Source organism: Danio aesculapii, chromosome 3 (genome assembly GCF_903798145.1).
Source record: "Danio aesculapii chromosome 3, fDanAes4.1, whole genome shotgun sequence".
Taxonomy (NCBI): Eukaryota; Metazoa; Chordata; class Actinopteri; order Cypriniformes; family Danionidae; genus Danio; species Danio aesculapii.
This window is the reverse complement of record NC_079437.1, coordinates 46,190,241-46,211,362: the sequence shown is the minus strand read 5'-3', so window position 1 is coordinate 46,211,362 and position 21,122 is coordinate 46,190,241. Positions and strand designations below refer to the sequence as shown.

Here is a 21,122-nt window from a genome sequence, read left to right as displayed (position 1 = left end):
AGCTGCACAAATTAGTATTTTTTTGTCATTATTACAAATTTTTATGACAAGTATATGTTTTAGTACATTTATAATGGCGTTCCTGTTTTACTGTCATGGTTTTACAAAAAGCTAAAAAAAATAATAATAAAAAACCCAAAATTTCGATATCTATAATCCATAATAATAACTCTTGTATATCTGTAACGAGGGGAGTGACACTGACAACAGAGGAGCGGATCCACATGCAGGTTTACAAGCGAGGTAAGGCCAGTAATGGTAACACAGGGGCAAACAGATGTATACACGCAATCCAGAATCGTGGTCAATGGGCAGGCAGATGGTCAGAGGCAGGCAGCAAACAGGATAAAACAAATAAACAAGGCAAGGATCAAAAACACGGTAAAGCAAGACAAAGGAAACGTGTTGTAATGTCACTACCAGCAGTTACCAGCAGATTTGTAGTCCGATGTGAGTGTGAATGTTTACCAGCGAACTCTAGTGGTGTCGCTGGTGATCATGACAATATTCTGACACTTCACACTCGACTACCCTGTCAGAAATGTGTAATGGATGGGGATGACCTTTTTCCAGTGTATGCTTTAATGTTTATGTGTTTACATAGATGAATATGGCCGCCATGATGTAAATGCACAGTACAGTTATGAGCCTATTGACACATTATATTGTTATAATAACATGATATAGTCGCCTTTGGTGATTTCCTGAGGATATACAACAAAAAAATAAATATCAAACAAAAATAATGCAACTGGAATAACCACAACCATTGTGATCGTCGATCTCATATGAAGTAAGAGATCACGATGACGTGTGCAGGTGTTGTAGTGCTGTCCCATTTTTTAGGGGTAGATTTTGAAGCCCTTCATCTTCACACACGTTTCAAGGGCCAAGGGGAAGAGGTAGGGGTATGAAAATGGAATTGGGATTGGGTCTTAGTGCTCAAGAATAAGATTTTTGTGCACTGTAAAAAAAAAATTGGTGTAAAATTTACAGAATTACTGACAGTTTACAGCATTACCGGCTGTAAATTACCGGCTGTAAATTGTAACTGTAAATTAACAGTTACAATTAAGCCTGTAGTTTTACAGCACAGTTGCAATTAATAAGTTACAGTGCGCTTGTAAATTTTACTGTATTACTGGCAATTTTTACAGTACAACTGGCAAAATTTACGAGTAGGGTTTGTAAGGGGTGTAATATGAAGGTGCCTTAGGGGCGTAACTTGAAGTACGTCAGAGGCTAACTTGAAGTTATGGAGCCATGTTAAAACTATGTTGTCGGCTAGATGGCGCTGTACATCAGTTATTAACATCTACACCTTACCCCACCCCTCAGCCCAACCATCACAGTTATTAACATCTACACCTACCCCAACCCTTAACCCAACCATCACAGTTATAATGTCTACACCTTCCCTAAACTATAACCCAACCATCTTAATGTACAGCCACAAGTTGCGAAGGCTTTCATACTTCACACACTCGCCATTGTACTGTTATTTGCAACCACAGGGAGTGACATGGAGTAGGCTAACTGTCATGACAAAATAGATGAATGTGGATAAATTTGAAGAAAACTCATAAAAACATTTGGTGAAAATGTTCTCTGGTAAGTTTTTCCACCATCTTGCCCACAACATCTCTTTGGTTCAATGGGATGTTGATAACATCAAGTTACACCTCTAACTTACTACAAGTTACGCCCTTTCATCTTACATCCCCATCTTGTAGTCCGCAGACAGATGCACTTGAAATTTACAAGCGCACTGTGAATTGACAAATACAACTGTACTGTAGTTTTACAGCACTATAATTTTTTATTTACAGTGCACTTGTAAATTTTACAGTATTAGTAGTGTAATTTACAAGCGCTGTAAACTGTACTGTAGTTTTATAACACTATAATTAACTTACTATGCACTTTTAACCTAAATTGCCAGTAATACTGTTAATTTTACTGCAACTTTTTAGAGTGTGCTCCTTTAATAAATAGAACATATGAGATCAATTTTTACATAAGAAATTAAATATTTTTAATATCATATTGATCAACTTAATGTATCTTTATGAATAAATGTATCAGTTCCTTTTCTTCTATAAAAATGATAACATATTGAAAATATGACATTCGGAATATATTGGAACAGTTAGGGCAACGAGTCAAATAAGTATAGCTTCTCTGTATTAATACAAGTTAAGTTGGCAAATTGTTGAATGTTTGAAATCTTTGCGCCCCGGTCACATTGACTTTCTATCTGCGGTTCAAAGAAATCATGTAATTTCTCTGAAACGTATCCGGTCGTTCAAGCATAGGTTCTCCTCTGCTGTGTCTGGAATGAAACATGACATGGATTCAGATGAGCTTCAGAGACCATTAACACTTTAGCAGCCAAGCATCATAAAGCAGAACGTGACACTATTATGATTCACAAAGAGACACTGAGCTCAGCTAAATAAATAAGTCAAGTCAATTGGGCGCTGTGGACATGTAATGACTCTGCTAACAAAAGAGAGAACAGGTAAAGTTGTATGCTAATTATATTTGTTTTACCATTCTGAACCTAATAATTGCCTTAAGGACTATATGTCCATATCAGAGTAGAAGAGCTCGCTCCGACAAAATATACCTGGTCAGAGAGTCCTGATCCTGTTCATCCTGTTTTCTAAATATTATATAGAAGTGAACACAAAAGCTTGATTAACACTCCCTAAAATGACTAAATATGACTGAAGTGAAAAATAGTAACATGAAAATGTTAAAACACCTTTGAAATTATTTACATTTCATATGATCAGTGTAATTTTTATTTTCGGTAGTAATTTTCCTTTTCATTAGGTAGATTTTTTTATTTACATTTCCTATTTCATTGATTTCATTTTTATTTATTTATTTTATTTTTGTTATTTATTTAAGCATATACATATATATATATATATATATTAGGGGTGTAACGGATCCCGGTTGATCCCTGATTCGTATGGATCACAACCCACGGTTCGGAACACACATGACCCACGGATTAGGCTAATACAGATCGCCTCTCGTGTCATTCAAATCACATGTATGAAAGCGTTTAGGCTTTCCTGTAAAATATAATAATGACGAAAGAAGTTGTAGTAGGTTATTCGGGATGTGGTGGGTTTCTTATGTTATTAAAGGTGTTTTCAGTCACTACTTGTTTAGCCTGCAGTAATGTATTATTTAGTGTACGCTGCATGATTAATCATTAAAAGATCACAATCTCAACAATCACACAACATACTGTAAAGATAAACTATAATGATTTGCATATGTTTATTAAACCTTCGAATCACTGCATTCAAATATCTGATTGAAAAATGCCAAACATCAAAAAAGAGTCTTTGGTCTTTTGGTTTAGTTATGAAGTTACAAACAGTCAAATTACACAGAAGTACTGGGATAACAGTTTATAGTTTATATATAACCACTGATGTTTATGCTAAAGATTAAAATCACTATCATATGCATTTAACGATGTTCAAAAATGAACGTTGTTGGCAGAAATTGCATTATTTAACCAATAGGTGGTTAAATAAAAGCTTTCCAGCCATGAAAAGCATGCCACTGAATAATTCTTCAAAATTGACACATCTAGCAATGAAACATGAAGTTTTATGAGTAAATAACTTAGTCATTTATTGAAAATGAGACTAAAAATAAATATGGTTTGTACAGATTATAATGTTGGATTTCTACATTTAGCGTCATCAGCAACAGTAGTAGGAACAGTGAATTTTTCACAGTACTGAATATTTCACAATTTATTTTTATTCAGCTGATTATTTATTCATTTTATTTGTTAAAACCAAAAGTTTCTTACAGTACTGTTTTAGTAATAAATGGAAAGCACTTTGGCTGATCCGAAAAATGATCCGATCCCGTGACAAAAAAAAAACAAAAAAAAAACACAATGTGATCTAAACGGTGAGATTTGTGACCCGTTACACCACTAATATACACTATATATATATATATATATATATATATATATATATATATATATATATATATATATATATATATATATATATATATATATAATAATTATTATTATTATCAAAAATATCACAAAACCTGTTCATGATGCCACTAATTTATTTTCAAGTGACAGATGGCAAAGAAACTTATCTTTTAAATTTCTCCTTGTGTTGAGTATTTTATTTTGCATATTTTAATTGTTTTTCTCCCTGCAGACGTGATTCAGTAAGAACAGACATGCAGCACATTGTTCTCATTAAAAACCACAAACATTTCTCTTTTTTTAAACAACTATTAATAAGTTACTTGTAGTTTTAATAACCACTGGTTGGGGAGTTATTTTACTGTAATTATTATTATTATTATTATTGTTATTATTATTATTAATATTATTATTGTAAGATTGCATTTATTGAGAAAAGAAACAACATGCCATTCATCTTCAAGGGGAATACAGACATAATCAAATAACACTGAGCTGAGGGAAATCACTGTCATTATGCTTCTGCATTGGTAATTCATACCTACAGGTGCTTGGTGCAGTGGGCGAAGATCTTTAACATTTTGTTCTTTCAAGAACTAAATTAGATTGTGACTGACTGTGCGTATTAATATATATTTTATTTGCTCAAAAATAAATAATGTGCTCTTGGCTTGGCATTAACTTTTTTGCTGATCAGTCATATATCACTATATCCTTTTCCAAATGTAAACCACTCAACATTTTGACAGGGCACAATTTTGTTGATAGCAATATGTGTTATATCATTAAAGTTTAGTGGTAACTGAAGTCTTGCACCGAAATGTAGATTAGTCCTTACAGAGTTCCAGTAAATGACTCTCCCAGTGGGTCTGAAATTACATCCTGTTTGAGTAGGTACTTTAGATTAGATTTTGTACTACTACTGTGCAGAACGCTACGGTTACTAAAGTAACCCTTCGTTCCCCGAGGGGGGGAACGGAAATGCTATGTGGAAACTTCCACTATGGGGATTTCGTCAGAATCCAATCATCTGAAAGAGTATAAAAACGGGCCAATGATATGCCAATGAGTTGGCAGCGTCAGCGTGCACAGCTGGCGTCAATGACAATCAGTCATGCTATAAAGACGCAGCCAGTGCCATGCTCGACATCCTTTTCTAGCTGAAGAGACTTTCACGCTCAACAGCTAAGGGACAATCGTTGTGGCGAAGGAACATAGCATTTCCGTTCCCCCCCTCGGGGAACGAAGGGTTACTTTAGTAACCGTAGCGTTCCCCTTCGGATGGGGAACTCCAATGCTATGTGGAAACTTCCACTATGGGGAAATCTATGGAAAACGCCACAACGAAAGAACCTTACTGCGTCCCTGGCGAAGGGTGTGCCACGCAGTAGAGCGAGCGCACCTACAACGCCCCGAGACACAGTCTTCCAACGTGTCCCCTGGCCCTCACTTACCTGTTCAGAACAGTTATGTTTTTCGGGGAGTCGCAATAACCCAGTAAAATAGGTTTTGATACGATAGTACGTTGGGAAAGCGTTCAGTCCCGATAGGGAGGATGCTGCGGAGCTCACCTGTTACCCAGAGGGGAGACCTGGTGACAACCTATGGACTAGCCCAGAGATGGGGAGTCCTTGCATAAGGATGGTTAGCGGGGAGGGAAGACACGAGCCTGCCCTAGAAGGGGGGACTATACCATGGCTGAGTGAACGTATGGGATCGCCAGCGGGGATCACACATAGCAGGCACCTATACCCAGAACGCGGGCTGACCAGCGGGCATGCCGACAACGTAACGGGCCAACACCTGACTCCTCAGGTGCTGGGGGCCTCGGAGGAACTCTGCAGGGTTCGCCAAAGAAATGGGGAACTAAACTGACAAAGCTGAAAAAGCGCACGTATCTCCGGGTTAGGGAGAGTGGCGCAGCAAGCGTGTTTCGACACCTCAACCGAATCGTTTCCTCAATCACCAAGGGTTGCCTAATACCCTTGAGGAAACCGGCTCCACTCGCAGATTGTAACCTTGCAAATGTATTGGGTGTCACCCAACCCGTAGCTCTACAAATGTCTGTCAGAGAGGCGCCGCGTGCTAACGCCCAGGAGGATGCGATGCTCCGTAGTGGAGTGCGCTCTCACCCCCGGGGGACACGGCTCACCCTGGCCCAAAGGCGAGGGAGATGGCATCCACTATCCCGTGGGCCAACCTCTGTTTAGATACGGCACTTCCCATCTGCCGACCACTGTAATGGACAAAGAGCTGGTCAGAGGATCTAAGGCTCTGAGTGTGGTCCACATATATTCGCAAAGCGCGAACAGGACACAACAATGAAAGGGCTGGGTCTGCCTCCTCCGCGGGCAGCGCTTGCAGGCTCACTACCTGATTCTTAAACGGCGTGGTAGGAACCTTGGGCACATAGCCGGGCCGGGGTCTCAGGACAACGTGAGAGTAGGCCGGCCCGAATTCTAGGCACGAGTCACTGACCGAAAATGCCTCCAGGTACCTAACCCTCTTAACCGATGCCAACACGACCAGCAGAGCTGTCTTCAAGGACAGAAATCTCAAGGATACTGAGTCGAGTGGTTCGAAGGGATCCCCACGTAGGCTCGTAGCACTACCGCGAGATCTCAAGAGGGTATGAGAGGGGGGCGGGGTGGAAACATCCGCCTAGCACCTCTGAGGAGCTGGATGATGAGGTTATGCCTCCCCACGGTGCCGCCATCCACGCACCATGATGAGCGGAGATGGTGGCTACGTAAACCCTCAGTGTGGAGCGCGACAGCCTTCGCTCCACCTGTCCTGTAGGAAAGAAAGCACAACACTGATCTGGCAAGATCGGGGGTCTTCTCGGCGAGAAGCGCACCACTCAGTGAATAGACTCCACTCCAGGGCGTAGGCATGCCTCGTAGAGGGTGCACTAGCCTGAGTGATGGTATTAACCACCGCTACCGGTAGGTTACCTAAGTCTTCCTCGTCGCGTCTTATGGACCCCACGTGGAGGTTCCACAGAACTAAGCGAGGGTGCCAGATGGTGCCCTGTCCCTGAGAGAGTAGGTCCTCTCTCAAAGGGACTCGCCAGGGGGGGCGTCGCGAGGAGGGAGAGTTCTGATATCCAGGTCCGGTTGGGCCAGGGGCGCAACTAGCAAGACCTGTCCCTCGTCCTCCCTGACCTTGCACAGAAACTGCGCGAGTAGGCTCACTGGGGGGAGTGCATACTTACGCATGACTCGGGGTGGAGTCGCCATTCTCCCGGGGAAGGAGCTGCCGTGAGAGCCTGTTGGCCGCACGGTTGAGCCCATCCGGGGTGTGAAAAGCAAGCAGCGACTTCAGCCGCGTATGACTCCAGAGGAGCAGACGGCGAGCAAGCTGAGACATGCAGCGGGAGCGTATACCCCCCATCCGGATGGAATACGCTACCGCGGCCATGCTGTCCGTCCTGACCAGCACGTGTTGCCCCCTCAGCACCGGTAAAAAGCGGCGCAGAGCGAGAAACACTGCCAACAGCTCTAGGCAGTTGATATGCCAATGCAGCTGGGTTCCCCTCCACAGGTCCGCAGCAGCATGCCCGCTACACACGGCCCCCCCACCCCATACTGGAGGCATCTGCCGAAACGACAGCCTGCCTGGACGCCTGACCTAGGGGCACACTGGCCTGTAGGAAGGAGGGGTCCTTTCCAGGGGGTGCGGGTGCGGTGACACAGCGCAGTGACAGTCACTCGGTGTGGGCCCGCGTGCCATGCGCGTCTGGGGACCCGATCGTGAAAGCCAATGCTGTAGTGGTCTCATATGGAGCAATCCGAGCGGCGTGGCCGCGGCTACGGATGCCATATGCCCAGGAGCCTCTGAAATAATTTCAGGGGGACCACTTTTTTTCCTGTCGAACTCTCTCAGACAGTTCAGCATTACCTCGGCGCGCTCTCGTGAGAGGCGCGCCTCCATAGTGATCGAGTCCAGCTCCAACCCGAGAAAGGAGATGCTCTGCACGGGGGCGAGCTTGCTCTTTTCTCGGTTGACCTGAAACCCCAACGGGCGGAGGTGCCGGAGCACCTTGTCTCTGTGCATAACCAATTGCTCCCGAGAGTGGGCTAAAAATCAGCCAGTCATCGAAATAATTGAGCGTGCGGATGCCGGCGAGCCGAAGGGGCGCGAGGGCACCCCCCGCGAGCTTGGGTGAAAACTCGCGGAGACAGAGAGAGCCCGAAGGGGAGGACCTTGTATTGCCACGCTCGACCTTCAAACGCAAACCGCAGAAACTGCCGGTGGCGTGGAAGTGTGGAGATATGAAAATACGCGTCCTTCAGATCTATTGCTGCAAACCAATCCTGAGGACGAACGCATCGCGTGATGCGCATCTGCGTAAGCATTCCGAAGCGCAGCCTGTGAAGGCAGCGGTTCAAAATGTGCAGATATAGGATTAGCCATAGCCCACCGCTTTTTTTTTTTTTTTTTTTGGGGGGGCACGATGAAGTGCGGGCTGTAAAACCTGCGCTCCATCTCGGCTGGAGGGCCGGCTCGATTGCATCCTTCGCCAGGAGGACAGCAATCTCCTCTCGCAAGACAGGGGCGGACGCAGGACTGACCCTGGTCGCCCGTGAACCTGGGAGGCCGTTTAGCGAACTGAATCGCATAGCCGAGTCTGGTCGTATGGATGAGCCATTGCGATGGGCTGGCCCGCGCTAACCAGGCAGGCAGAGCCCCCGCAAATGGTCCCACCCGCACGATCGCTGACGTGCCAGCGGCGGGGCAGCGTGGAGTGAGTGGGCTCATCCGGGGAGCGCTGGGGTCCCACAGGAGAGCAGGAGAGGAGATGTTCTCGTCTCGCACTCAAACTCCAGGAGAGGGGCTGGGAGTGGAGAGAAAGGAGACCGTTCTCTCGTGCTCCATGAGCCATTGGCAAAATGCACCGATCCTGCGAGCTGGAAGGCATAGCGTCCCAGACTGGCAGTGTTCGGGCTGTCACATCCGGAGGAGGGGAAAAGTGCTCTTTCACTGAGGATTTTGATGGCGTTTTTTTTTTTTTTTTTACGCCTTTAAATAACGTTGCCCCCGCCCTCCAGCGGGGAAAGAGCAAATTCCCTCCTCCCCAGATGGCCCGCCTCAGGGACGCTTCGCGGTCCGTTTTACCGAACTTAGCGGCGCCCTGGGCGGGGGACGCTGGTTGCCGGCGCGATGCTCGGCGCAGCCGCGTGGCCGGAGGCGCAGGTGGGGGCGGCGAAGCAAAGCTGCGGGCGGGCGTCCTCGGCGAAAAAGCAGTGGATGTGGATGGCTCGGCGGGGGGGAGCGGTCATACAATCCCGCCGATAGAGACCTCGCCCATCGCCTCCGACTGCGCTATCACCGGCGTGAATTCCTGGGCGAACCGCCAGTGTCGCCGAACAGGCCAGCCTGGGATATGGGTGAGTTAAGAAAGCGAACTTTGTCAACGTCACGCACATCACCAGGTTTAGCCTGAGGTGGCATTCCTGGATCACGGATGTGATCATCGTCCTTCCCAGGGCACACACAGCCGACTTTTTTTTATTTTTTTTTGTAAGAGCATAGTCGGTTGCGGTGCGGAGCGCATGCTCAGTCCTGGGTCAGAACCATCCTCGCGCAGCCGGGCCAGCGCCTGCGCTTGGTAGCGCTGGTAGGTGGCCATAGCGTGCATGGTGAGGGGGAAGGCGCACGCAGCACACTGCGTGAGCCTACTGTGCCCATCCAGGAAGAAGGGGATGGGGAGGCTTAGAAGGTCTCGCCTTCATCCTCCACATCACACCCCTCTAATCGGTCCGGCCGCGGAGCTGGGGATAAACCATCTCCAGAGCCACGGCCGAAGCAGCCTGGGGAAGCACAGCCGCAAAGTCTGCTTCTGGATTCGACGCCGCGCTCAAAGTCCCGGAGGAAGCGAGCGGGTTCGAATCCTCGTCAGACCTTGACAGCCCAACCTCCAAGGATGGTGAGGATGGAAGCGCACGCAGATCGGGCAGAAAAAAGTGCCCTCAGGACAGCGTGAGTTTACTGTGCACTTCCGGGAAGAAGGGGACGGGAGGCTTTGAAGGTCTTGCCTCCTTATATCCTCCACATACACCCATCTAGTCGGTCTGGCCGCGGGGCTGGGGGATAAACCATCACCAGACCCACGGCCGAAGCAGCCCGAGAAAGCACGGCCATCACGTCTGCTTTTTAGATGCTAACGCCGCGCTCTCCACCCCGGAGGGAGGGAGCGAGCGGGCTCGCATCCTCATCAGACAATGACAGCCCATCCTCCGATGCAGCGATGGACATCTGACCCCCGGTGTAATCAGGTGAGAGAGCGACCATCCAAGGACGGAGCGCTTCTCTTCACCTGAAGCTTGGATGGAGCGCGTGGAGGAGCGAGAGGTCCACGGCCCGGGGGCGGCGGATTTACTCTCACTGAAACCCTCAGATCTGCCCGAGTGCCAACCGCAGTGCGGGGGACAACTGGGGTGGGTGGCTCTTTTGCAAGAGCGAGCCGCGATCTTAACTGCGCAACAGACATGACATCAGTGATGGCATGCACTGCCCCGCGAGCACCGCATTAACATGCTGGACCCCCAGACATGAAACGCTGTGCTCGTGCCCATCATCCGGGGATAGGAAACCACCGCATCCAGAAACGCACGGTCGGAGTGACGTCTTGAAAAAGACGCGCTGCACGACCGTGTTGCTCTTTTAGGAAAGCTTTTTTCCTATATACAAACCGCTCTTGGAGGACCGGACCCAAAGGACGCCAGGCAAGGGAGAAATACCCAGCTCGACCATCTGCCACTGCGTATACGCGCTCTGGGACCGGGAGAAGCTGCTTCTTCGATCTCTCTCTGTAGACACAGGTTGGAGATACCCTCAAAGACTCTCTCAGAAGCTTCGTGAAAGGCTCTGAAAGCGAAAGGATGTCGAGCATGGCACTGGCTGCGTCTTTATAGCATGACTGATTGTCATTGACGCCAGCTGTGCACGCTGACGCTGCCAACTCATTGGCATATCATTGGCCCGTTTTTATACTCTTTCAGATGATTGGATTCTGACGAAATCCCCATAGTGGAAGTTTCCACATAGCATTGGAGTTCCCCATCCGAAGGGGAACTAACTTTAATTGGGGAGGAGGGTAAATTGAGGTAAAAAAAAATAAAAAATGAGATTTGAATATTTGAGATTTTGAATATTTCGTCAGTTGTGCGAGGCAATGAGCTTCATACAAGATCTGGCAAGTTGACAAACATGGACAAAAAGTGATTTTTCATAACTATGTTGAGCCATACAAATTACGGGACCTTCCTAGGAGAAATAACAAAATTAGAGGGTGGCGAAAGATGGTGTGAAATACGATAGACTCTGGAAACATGGGAATTTTGGCAGGTATGCTCCTGTGGCCTCATAGAAAAATAAAGTGTCAATTGGATTTAATAAATTTTTATTACTATAGTGCTTTTACAATGTAGATTGTCCTAAAAGCACCTTAACGTGGAAAATACAACAAAAAGCCAAAACAATATTTTAAATCGTGGAAAACTTTACTATCTAGTAATGCATTATAATAGTTTAATCGAGAAGTCATAAAGCATGAATAAGCTTTTTTGTGTTAGGCATTGGTAATACAGTACATGCCATAGTTATCAGCATTTTTAACATGAAAAATCCAGTTATCCAGAGGCTTGAAATGTGGCCTTCAAATGTGTCATGACATAGAGGACTGGACACAAGAGGTGAATTTCAAAACGAGAATTTTAATAAACAAAAGCAATAAAGGAAGCTTAACTGAGATTGTAGAGAGTTCGTTGCCACACGACACACGTTGAGGGAGTCCAGGAAACCGAGGAACACAGTAAACACTAGGGCGTAGGAACAAGAGAAATGCAGGAGGGAATCAAGGAAATGCTGGAGTAGGAGAAACGCTGGAGTGGGATCGGGTAAAAAACACGATTTGTGATTTTCAGGACCGACCAAGGTAGAGTGATTGGAGGTGTGTCTGTGAAGAGTTGCTGGTGATTAGTAATTAAGTGATGAGGAATGATGTGCAGGTGCGGAGTTGAATGGCTAGTTGAATATCTTATAGGAGCCAGGAGGTTGGGAGGAGAGGGTCTACAATAGACGACTTCGGCTGTGAGGGGAACTCAAAAGACCACTCTGACCATTTGGGGAAACTCTGGAGATGTGTGGAGGTACCTTATATACTGTGTGTGCAGGTGCAGGGTTGAATGGCTACTGGAAGGATGATTGTGAGAGGGGAGAGCCACGACAGACTGTGACATTACCCCCTCTCCAGGGGCGGCTCCTAATGCCCTAACCCGGGTTCGGGGTTCTTCCATGAGTACCTTAAATGAGCCAGGAGGTTGGGAGGAGGGGGTCTACAACGTATGACTTCAGCCGTGAGGGGAACTCAAAAGATGGCTCTGGCCATTCGGGGAAACTCTGGAGACGGCAGAGCGGAGGTACGTTATATACTGTGTGTGTATTAAGGTGTGGGGTTAAATGGCTACTGGTGAGGGTGATTGAGAGAGGGGAGAGCCAGGACAGAATAAGAAATCAGAAATTGTTGGAGCGGTATGGAAAATACAAATAAAACAAGAAAGTAGTTATTTCTAAATTTACTTTGACCTACGATTTATTGCAGACAATATGACGGACATTATTTTATGTGTTACTCATGATTTTTAATGCTTTTTTTATACGTAAAGCAGCAACAAAACGCTAGTCCAGATAGTCATGCAGTGTGTAAAAATCGGTGACACTATTACTTTGAAAATCCTGCAGTCTGAACTCAGCATTACCTAGGTGCGCTTACACAACCCCATACCATGACAGGTCCTGGCGTTTGGACTTGTTACTGGTAACAGTGTGAATGATCATTTTCTTCTTTGGTCTGGAGAACACGGCATCCATTTCTCCCAAAAATACCTGAAATACTGATTCATCTGACCACAGTACATGTTTGTTCTGTGTGATCCCAGAAGTTGATGGCACTTCTGAACACTGTTAACATAGGGCTTCCTTTTGGAACAATTTTAACTGGTATTTGTGTATGTAGCTACCTATTGTAGTACTTGACAAAGGTTTGCCAAAGTAGACCTGAGCCAATATGGTGATATTGCTTATAGATGAATGACGATTCTTGATGCAGTGCTGCTTGAAGCTGGATTTATACTTTCACCTGGCGCCGCATCGCGCACCTCCGCTGACTGCGCGCACACCTTGTGAAACGGACGATACTTTTATACTCGCTGCATTCGCCGTTGTGATATTCTTTAAAATGACAGGGGGCGGCCAAAAGAAACTGACCGTAAAATCAGATGGATTAACAGAGAAGTAGAAAGTTTCCGGAACTATGTCATATCATAATATCGTTCAATAATTTTAAGCGAATTATTTTTATTGTTTTTATAAATTATTTTAATGATTATAAAGATTTTATAACCATTCAAGATTTTTTTTTTATCAAAATTTGATGCTTCACTTGCTTTTGTTCATATCCCTGACAGTTTTACCCATTAAAGTTTATGAAAATATTAATAAAAGGAGAACATGGGTTGCTCTACAAATATATATTTTATTATGGCAAGAATAAAAGCAAAAAAAAAAAAGTACACTTACTAAATAAAATACAGATGTTTTTTTTAGATTTAGCCCGCTCCACAGTTCACACATTACTGTCTGACTAGTTTCTGTCCTATACTTGTGCAAAAAGGCAATAATGGTCCAAAATTCCTGACTATTATCACCAATAAAGCCTAGAGAAGCAGGGCATCAGTATGTTGTTAACCGAAAGGGTTCTTTTCCAGTTATCAAATAAATGTTTTGTTCCTTAATTATAATTTTGTAACTATTAAATTGTTTTAAATTCAAAATTGTAATATTTACATCAGTGTAAAACCCGTGACTGGTGGAAAAACATATTTCTGTAATTGTGTACCTAGGTCTCCACTTTTGCTATGACCTCTTTTGGTTTTAACAAACTTAGATTTTTCATCACTCAAATTTTTCCAAACCTTATAACAAAAACTTTCTTCTTTCCCACGGCTGTTGCAATTTCTAGCCAAGAATTATTGATCATGGATCATAAAGATGTGTGTACAGTCATACTGTTTCAGACAAAATCTATTCAAAATGTTTTATATTCAACTCAAATTAAACGCAGTGCCGCGCACACTGTCCGCTCGAGTCTCAAAAAATGCAGTGCGCACTACCAGGCGAAATCATGTCGCACGCACCCAAAGCAAACATCCGCAAACTCCGCAATGACATCATATTTGTGCAAACAAGCGGACGCGTCGAGTATAAACCAGACTTGGAGATCACGGTTTTTCAGCTAAGGCTTGCACTCTTGTTCTTTACTCATTGAAATTTTTCCAGATTCCTTAAATCTTTTAATTGTTATGCACTGTTGAAGGTGAAATATCCAAATGTCTTCATATCTTTCTTTAAGGAACATTTGTTTTTGAGACATTTCATAGACATTAGACATAATTTTTTCACTTATTTGTTGGCAAACTGGCAGTCCTTGGCCCATTTTTGTTCCTAAAGGACTAGACCTTTCTTGGATGCTGCTTTTGTGCCAAATCATAATTGAAATCACCTGGAGACATCACCTGTTTCAAATCACATCATTATTTAACCAATTTACCTGATTACTAGCCCCAAAAAAAATTTTTTTTTTGTTTTTTTTTTTGGAAGTTGCTGGTCTGAATGACAGGCAAGGATGTATATAAGTGAAATGAAGTAGACCAAACAAACAAAATGAAATATTTTGTGTTCATATTGTCAATTTAGAAATCACTACCTTTTATTTGCGTTTTCTATAGTGTTCCAACTTTTTCTGATTTGGGGTTGTAACAAAAAAAAAAAAAACATTTCGAAACCTTGTTTTAAAAAACTAAATAACATACATTTAGACAGAAAGCTTGATTCTGATTGTTGATGAATATTCTAAAGTGTGCACTTATTTTTTAGATAAATGCACAGATAAAGTACTTCCAATAGAACCACATTACAGTCCCATATCACTGAAGGATTTCAAGGCAAGTCAAGTCAAGGCATTGGATGATTTCAATTATTTCATAGCCTTGAAAAGTCAAAAAGTCAATTATTCCATACATACTGTATCAGATGTCATTTTCAAGTGTGAACTCAAAAAGTGGGGTGGCATTTAAGGAGGATAACGCATAATTAACTTTATGTGAATACTCAAGATGAATTTGTGTGAATCTCTTTAAGAAAAAAACACCGGTCAGTATTCACATCCTATCTGAGACTTGGCTCTTTATATGTTTGCTTTGTATCCAGAGACAGAACTGAGTATTCTTTCCCTTTGCACATGGGAATGGATTAAAATCAAACTCCAAATGCTGTCACTTGGGCCCTATTTACCCCTAAAGAGTGCATATTAGTGCCTTAATGGTACATATTAGCATCTAAAGTGCACAATTTTACATTACATTTTGATTTATTCATTTAGCAGATGCTTTCATCCAAAGTGACTGAGGATAATAGAAGCATTTTAAATGATCAGAAAACAACAATATGCAGATGCCATGACAACTCTCGGTTTGTTTTGTGTTGGGCAACAGGTTAAATGAAGTGCTATTGTTGGAGGACCAAGTGTCGACAAACGTGTCTTCATTCATTTCTTAAAAATAGCCACAGATTTAGATGAAGTTGGGTAAATTATTCCACCAGCAGAGAACATTAAAAGTGAAAGTCCTTGAAAGTTTTTTATTCCCTTTTGGGGTGGTACCACAAAGCGGCATTCAGTAGCAGAACGTATATGGTCCTGTCGAACACATAAGCCTGGAATAGTGTGCTCAGGTAAAGGGTTGCAGAGCCAGTGGTTGATTTGTAGGAGAATGACAGTGCCTTGAATTTGATGCAAGCAGCATTTGGCAGCCAGTGTAGATTAATGAGTAAAGGAGTGACATTAACTCTTTTCAGCTTGTTAAAGATCAGTCTCACTGCTGCATTCTGGATCAGCCACAGAGGATTGATGGTGTTGGTTGGATATCAAGAGGGCATTGTAATTGTCCAGTCTGGACAGAACAAGATCCTTAACAAGCAGTTGAGCTGCATGTTTATATAGGATGGTTCTGATCTTCCTCCTGTTATATAGATTGATTCTGCATGATTGGGCAGTTCTAGAAATGTGGTCTGTACTGTGAAAATCAGCTGGTCATCAGGAACCACTTCTAGGTTCCTGACAGTCCTGGTATGAGATATTGTCGATGTGTGCAACTGTATGGTGAAGTTGTGGTTAATCATTGGGCTGGTCGGGATTACCTGCAATTCCAATTTTGAGAGATTGAGTTGACTGTGGTGGTCCTTCATCCAGCCAGGGATATCTGTCAGACACGCTGATATCCAGGCAGCAGTTATTGGACCATTTGGCCGGAATGAGAGGTAGAGTAGGGTGTTGTCAGCATAGCAGGAAAAGGCATGTTTCTGAATGAGAGAACCAAGTGATGGCTAATAATTGAAGAAGAGTAGCAGCCCAAGAACAGAGCCCTGAGGTGTTCCAGTTGCTAGATGCTACAGCTCTGACATTTTACTTCTCCAAGACAACCTGAAAAGCCTACCTGAGAGGTAAGAAATAAGAACCACCAATGTTATCTCATGGTAATTTTTTGATTTAGTGGCTAATTTGTATAAAATTGTACAATATCATTCATACAATTTAGTAAGATTTTCTTATCCCCTAATGACGGTTGGGTTTAGGAGTGGGGTTGGATGCCATGACTCTTTTTAAAAATCATACATTTTCATATGACTGAATTGTACGAATTTGTAATAATTAGCCACTAAATTGGCAAAATGTAAAATAGTTACTTATCTTCATGAGATCAGGCTGGAACCACTTCTGAGATGTCTAAAGTCCTGGGGGTTGCAAAGAAAATTTGGTGGTGTAACGTGACAAAAGCAGCAGAAAGTTGAGCACTGAGGATGTCGATGCAGCTCTTGCAAGTCCTAAGGCTTGTCCTAAGTAGGGCAGTCTCAGTTGTGTCCACTTTTAAATCCACATTAGGATCTAATTATGGCCAGTTTCCACTGAGTGGTACGGTACGGGTCACCTTTATCAGGCTTGCATTTCCACTGCCAAAAGGGTACCAATGGTGGGCGTGTTGTACGACAGAAAGTTGCAGTTGACATCATTCTTGCTTGAGGATATGTCAAAGTAAAGCTGTACGGGTTGTTTACATCTCAAATGAGAAGCCTCTCACAACAGATGCTTTATACACATAAATTCTTGGGTATAAATGTTCATTACTAACCTTTCTATGAACATGATTTGATTATAACTGCAGATCAAAGACAGTGCAAGATAGCCAACTGTAACGTCTGCAATTAAATTAAATAAAAAAATAAATAAATGCAACTTATATGAACACATACAGACCCTTACAGTCTCCGATATTTTACCAATTACAAAAAAACTACACACAGCATACATTTAGTCTTTATTTGGGTTTAAAAATAACACAAAATATAGCCCAGTCATTGCAAACCTCTCATCTGTATCTTTAATCTTCACCAGCACATGTAACCTCTTGTAAGAAAGTAAGTCCACCATTCCTGAGTTCATAATAGTCCAAAAGGCGATGATTAAACATGGCAGTTTGTTCATGTTTTGTGTTGCTGAAAGAATCATTTGCTCCTTTGTTTTTCCGACTTCTTTGTTTTTTTTTGCACTTCACTATCACGTTTGTCTGTTTCTGAAAGGATCGGATGTCAAAAGCACTTCAATAATCATGCGCACATTATAATAATCAGCTCAAGATGTTTGTGATTTCAAATATAGACACATAGCGAGCGATTGCGAGAAAGTAAAATCGCTCGCACTTTTAGACGAGCTCATAAAACAACAACAGATTTTGTTCTTCCTGGCTTTGTGGCTGTTCATCAAGGCCACAACAACGTTTGATTGAGCTTGGGTCGACAATGGCTTGTTATTATATGTATATATTATAACGATGTGACGACTTTTGGTACCCTTTTGTCGTGCTAGGTACCCTTTGCAAAGGGTGCCCAAAAAGTGATACAGTACACTCTCAGAAATAAAGGTACGCAAGCTGTCACTGGGGTGGTACCTTTTCAAAAGGTACACATTTGTACTTGAAGGGTCCACATTGGTACCTTAAAAGTACATATTAGTACTTACAAATTTGAAGAGGAACACTTTTGTACTTTTAAGGTACTGAAATATACCCTTGAGGTATTAATATGTACCTTTTAGGTACAAATTTGTTCCTATTGTAAAGGTACCACCCCAGTGACAGCTCATGTACCTTTATTTCTGAGTGTACCCTTTGACAGTGGAAACGGCCATAAAAGCGTACCATACCATACTGTACCACTCAGTGGAAACGGGCCATTGGTACTATTTGAAAAGGTACAGCCTTTGTACATTTTTCTCTGAGAGTGCACCTTTCACTTTCATGCTAATGATGGTTTGCAATTTATTTGCAAATCACAGGCATCACAAACCATGAAAGGGAATCTGTTACAACTCAATGCATATATAATTAAACTCTGGAAAAAAAGCTAGTGGAAGCAACTCAGTAAACTATGAATCAGGATTAGTATATGCAGCCTCGGTGGTAAAAATCATGAGGAAAGCTTGCCTTTAAACTATGTTTTTCAAAGCTAAAACAGGAGCTGGATAAAGGAGAGACCGAAGAGAGTGAGAGAGAGAGAAATTAGGGTGTGTGTGTGTGTGTGAGAGAGAGAGAGAGAGAGAGAGAGCGAGAGAGAGAGAGAGATGTGTGTTTCTGAGTGATGAGCAGTAGAGCTGCCTGAAGCACATGGACAAGAGATGAGAAAAGAAGAGCTGCTGCTGCTGCTGCTGCTGCGACACACACGACCAACACACACCGGGTGAGTCAAACTCACTTTCATTTCACTTCAATTCACAACACATAACATCTCTCTAAAGTTTTTCAGCTTTTTATACTAATATGTCAAGCAAAATACGGTAGCCTTTCAATGTGATTTTCTTAATCACCTAACCACTGACTTTCATTAGATTTTTCTAGTTCGTGTTGTTTTGTTTTTGGGTACTCTAATAGCTTCTTCTAATTATTGTGAATTTTGTAGTCTGATAAGATTGAACATACAGTGGCTATTCAGATACCGTATTATGTTATAAATTAAATAATGAAGTGTTAAATTTGTTGTGCATTATTAATTAATAATATAAGAAAACACACATACACAAGTCATAAAGTCAGTGATATTTTGATGAGACACTAGTAGATTCCATCAATAGTTTAAATTGGTTTTTTATTCATTTCAGTCTTTTTCCCCATTTTTTTTTACCATAAAATCATTTTATTAAAATAATTCTAAAGTATTTATACTTTTTAAGCATCCTATTCTGGTTTGGTCATTATTTATTATTTTAGTTTATATTTCTTTTTATTGTTAGATGATGTCTATTTTAGTAAATTATGTAAAACTAAATGAAAATGAGAAATTGTCCACACAATTACTTGAAATAAATCAAGTTTTTATGTATTTGATTTTGTTTCAGCCTAACCAAACCATTTATTCACTCAGCTAAACTAGCTTTATAACGTTTAGTTTTAGATAAGTATAGTTGGTAATTAATGAGTTATTAAAATATACTTTAATGTCTTTTTTGTATTGTAAGAGTACATTGACTTTTTGTATTGTTAATCTGGAGTATGTTAAAATGATAAATATATGCATAGCAGCTAAAATTAAACTAGTAAAAAAAATACATATTTTATTTGTTTATTTATTATTCAAGTTTAGCATTGTTTTCTTCTGGTACATGACAAAATAATACAAACACATATTACAAATGAACACTGGCAGGCCTACTAAATTTAAAGCCAGGATGTATACAGTGGTAAATATGGATAAAAGCACAATATTACAAATAAAACCTGGTGAGCAATTTTAAATTGTGTTACAAGACATCATCACATAAGACCAAAAGTCTTCCCACACTGGGACCCCTACTTTGTCCTTATTTTGTGATATAATGTATGTATTATGTAATGTACTTATTATGTGAAGTAAATGTTCATACAAAGTTGTTTTTGTCATTATATTGACCCCTTTCTTTTAACTCTGGAATTTTGGGAGTTTTCCAGTGTGTTAAGATTACCAGCCTTCACTGAAATCCCCACTATGATCACTGTGAACTCTCCTTTTTTAATATTTGGCATCTGTTTCCTATCTCCCAGTAAGCTTAACCTTGAAACGAAAATATTTTTTTTGCTCTTTCTTAACTATAAACTTGAATTAATTAATTAACTAATTAATTAATTAATTTATTTATTTATTTATTTATTTATTTATTTATTTATTTATTTATTTACTATAATAAGCAATTGTTAATTTCTTGTTCATATTAGTTAATGATGCATTAAATATGTTAATAAATAAAACGCTGGGTTTTATCAATAGATTAGTAAATGTAGACATTAACAACAGCTAAGATTTCTAATTGCTGTATTGTTCATTTTCAACATAATTCAAATTAAAGAATGTAGTAAACACTAGAAACCTTCTTGTAAGTCTTCCCAGTAACTTACATGCAATGGCAAAGTACTTTTTTTCCAAACATAACTGCTCCGTACCCGATGTAAAAGAGCTAAATGTTCTGGAAATTCCTCTCAGACAGACAGGCTCTCGGTGACCTGTTATGGTCATTCTGGCTTCCTGCTGAAACTCTGCAGCTCTTCAACGCAGTCCTTGTGCTTCCTTGCAGAGAAAATTGGTGCGCTTCGTCAGTCTTCTTTTATCAGTCGTTCCCCGCCGAAATCTCTGGGATTGTCTCAGTGTTGCCCAAGAAAAGCAGTCTGAAGCTTTAAAAAGAGAAGAAAGACATAAAAATGAAATATGAGAGTGCACAGAAGGAGATCAAGGTGTAGGGAACGGTAACAAAAATAACAATTTGCCAGGTTAAAGCGAGCGCACTGATTACTCCATTACAGACTCTCCACTGCTTCATTTCAGAGCATTGTGGAGCAGCTCAACATTACAGTGTTAAAGAAGATAGAGTGGAAGACAGGCAGAGGCTGCCCTCTCAAGTCTCCTGAGCCCATTTTCTGAGTGCAAAAAAGCCCTTTGAGTATACCTCTGTGTAATATTATCTCATATTTGTCTGTCTGAAAGAAGAAAACATAATTTT

The 21,122-nt window shown here is 42.0% G+C and overlaps 1 protein-coding gene across 1 annotated transcript in view; it reads left to right on the top strand.

Annotated features, from left to right (window-relative positions):
- Nucleotides 1-18,780: 18,780 nt before the first annotated feature.
- The window catches only part of ptger1c (prostaglandin E receptor 1c (subtype EP1)), a 23,391-nt gene continuing 21,049 nt past the window's right edge, over nt 18,781-21,122 (top strand). Inside the window, exon 1 of the mRNA XM_056452129.1 lies at nt 18,781-18,835. The gene's annotated coding sequence lies outside the window, so the exon portion shown is untranslated. The remainder of the gene's footprint in view (nt 18,836-21,122) is intronic.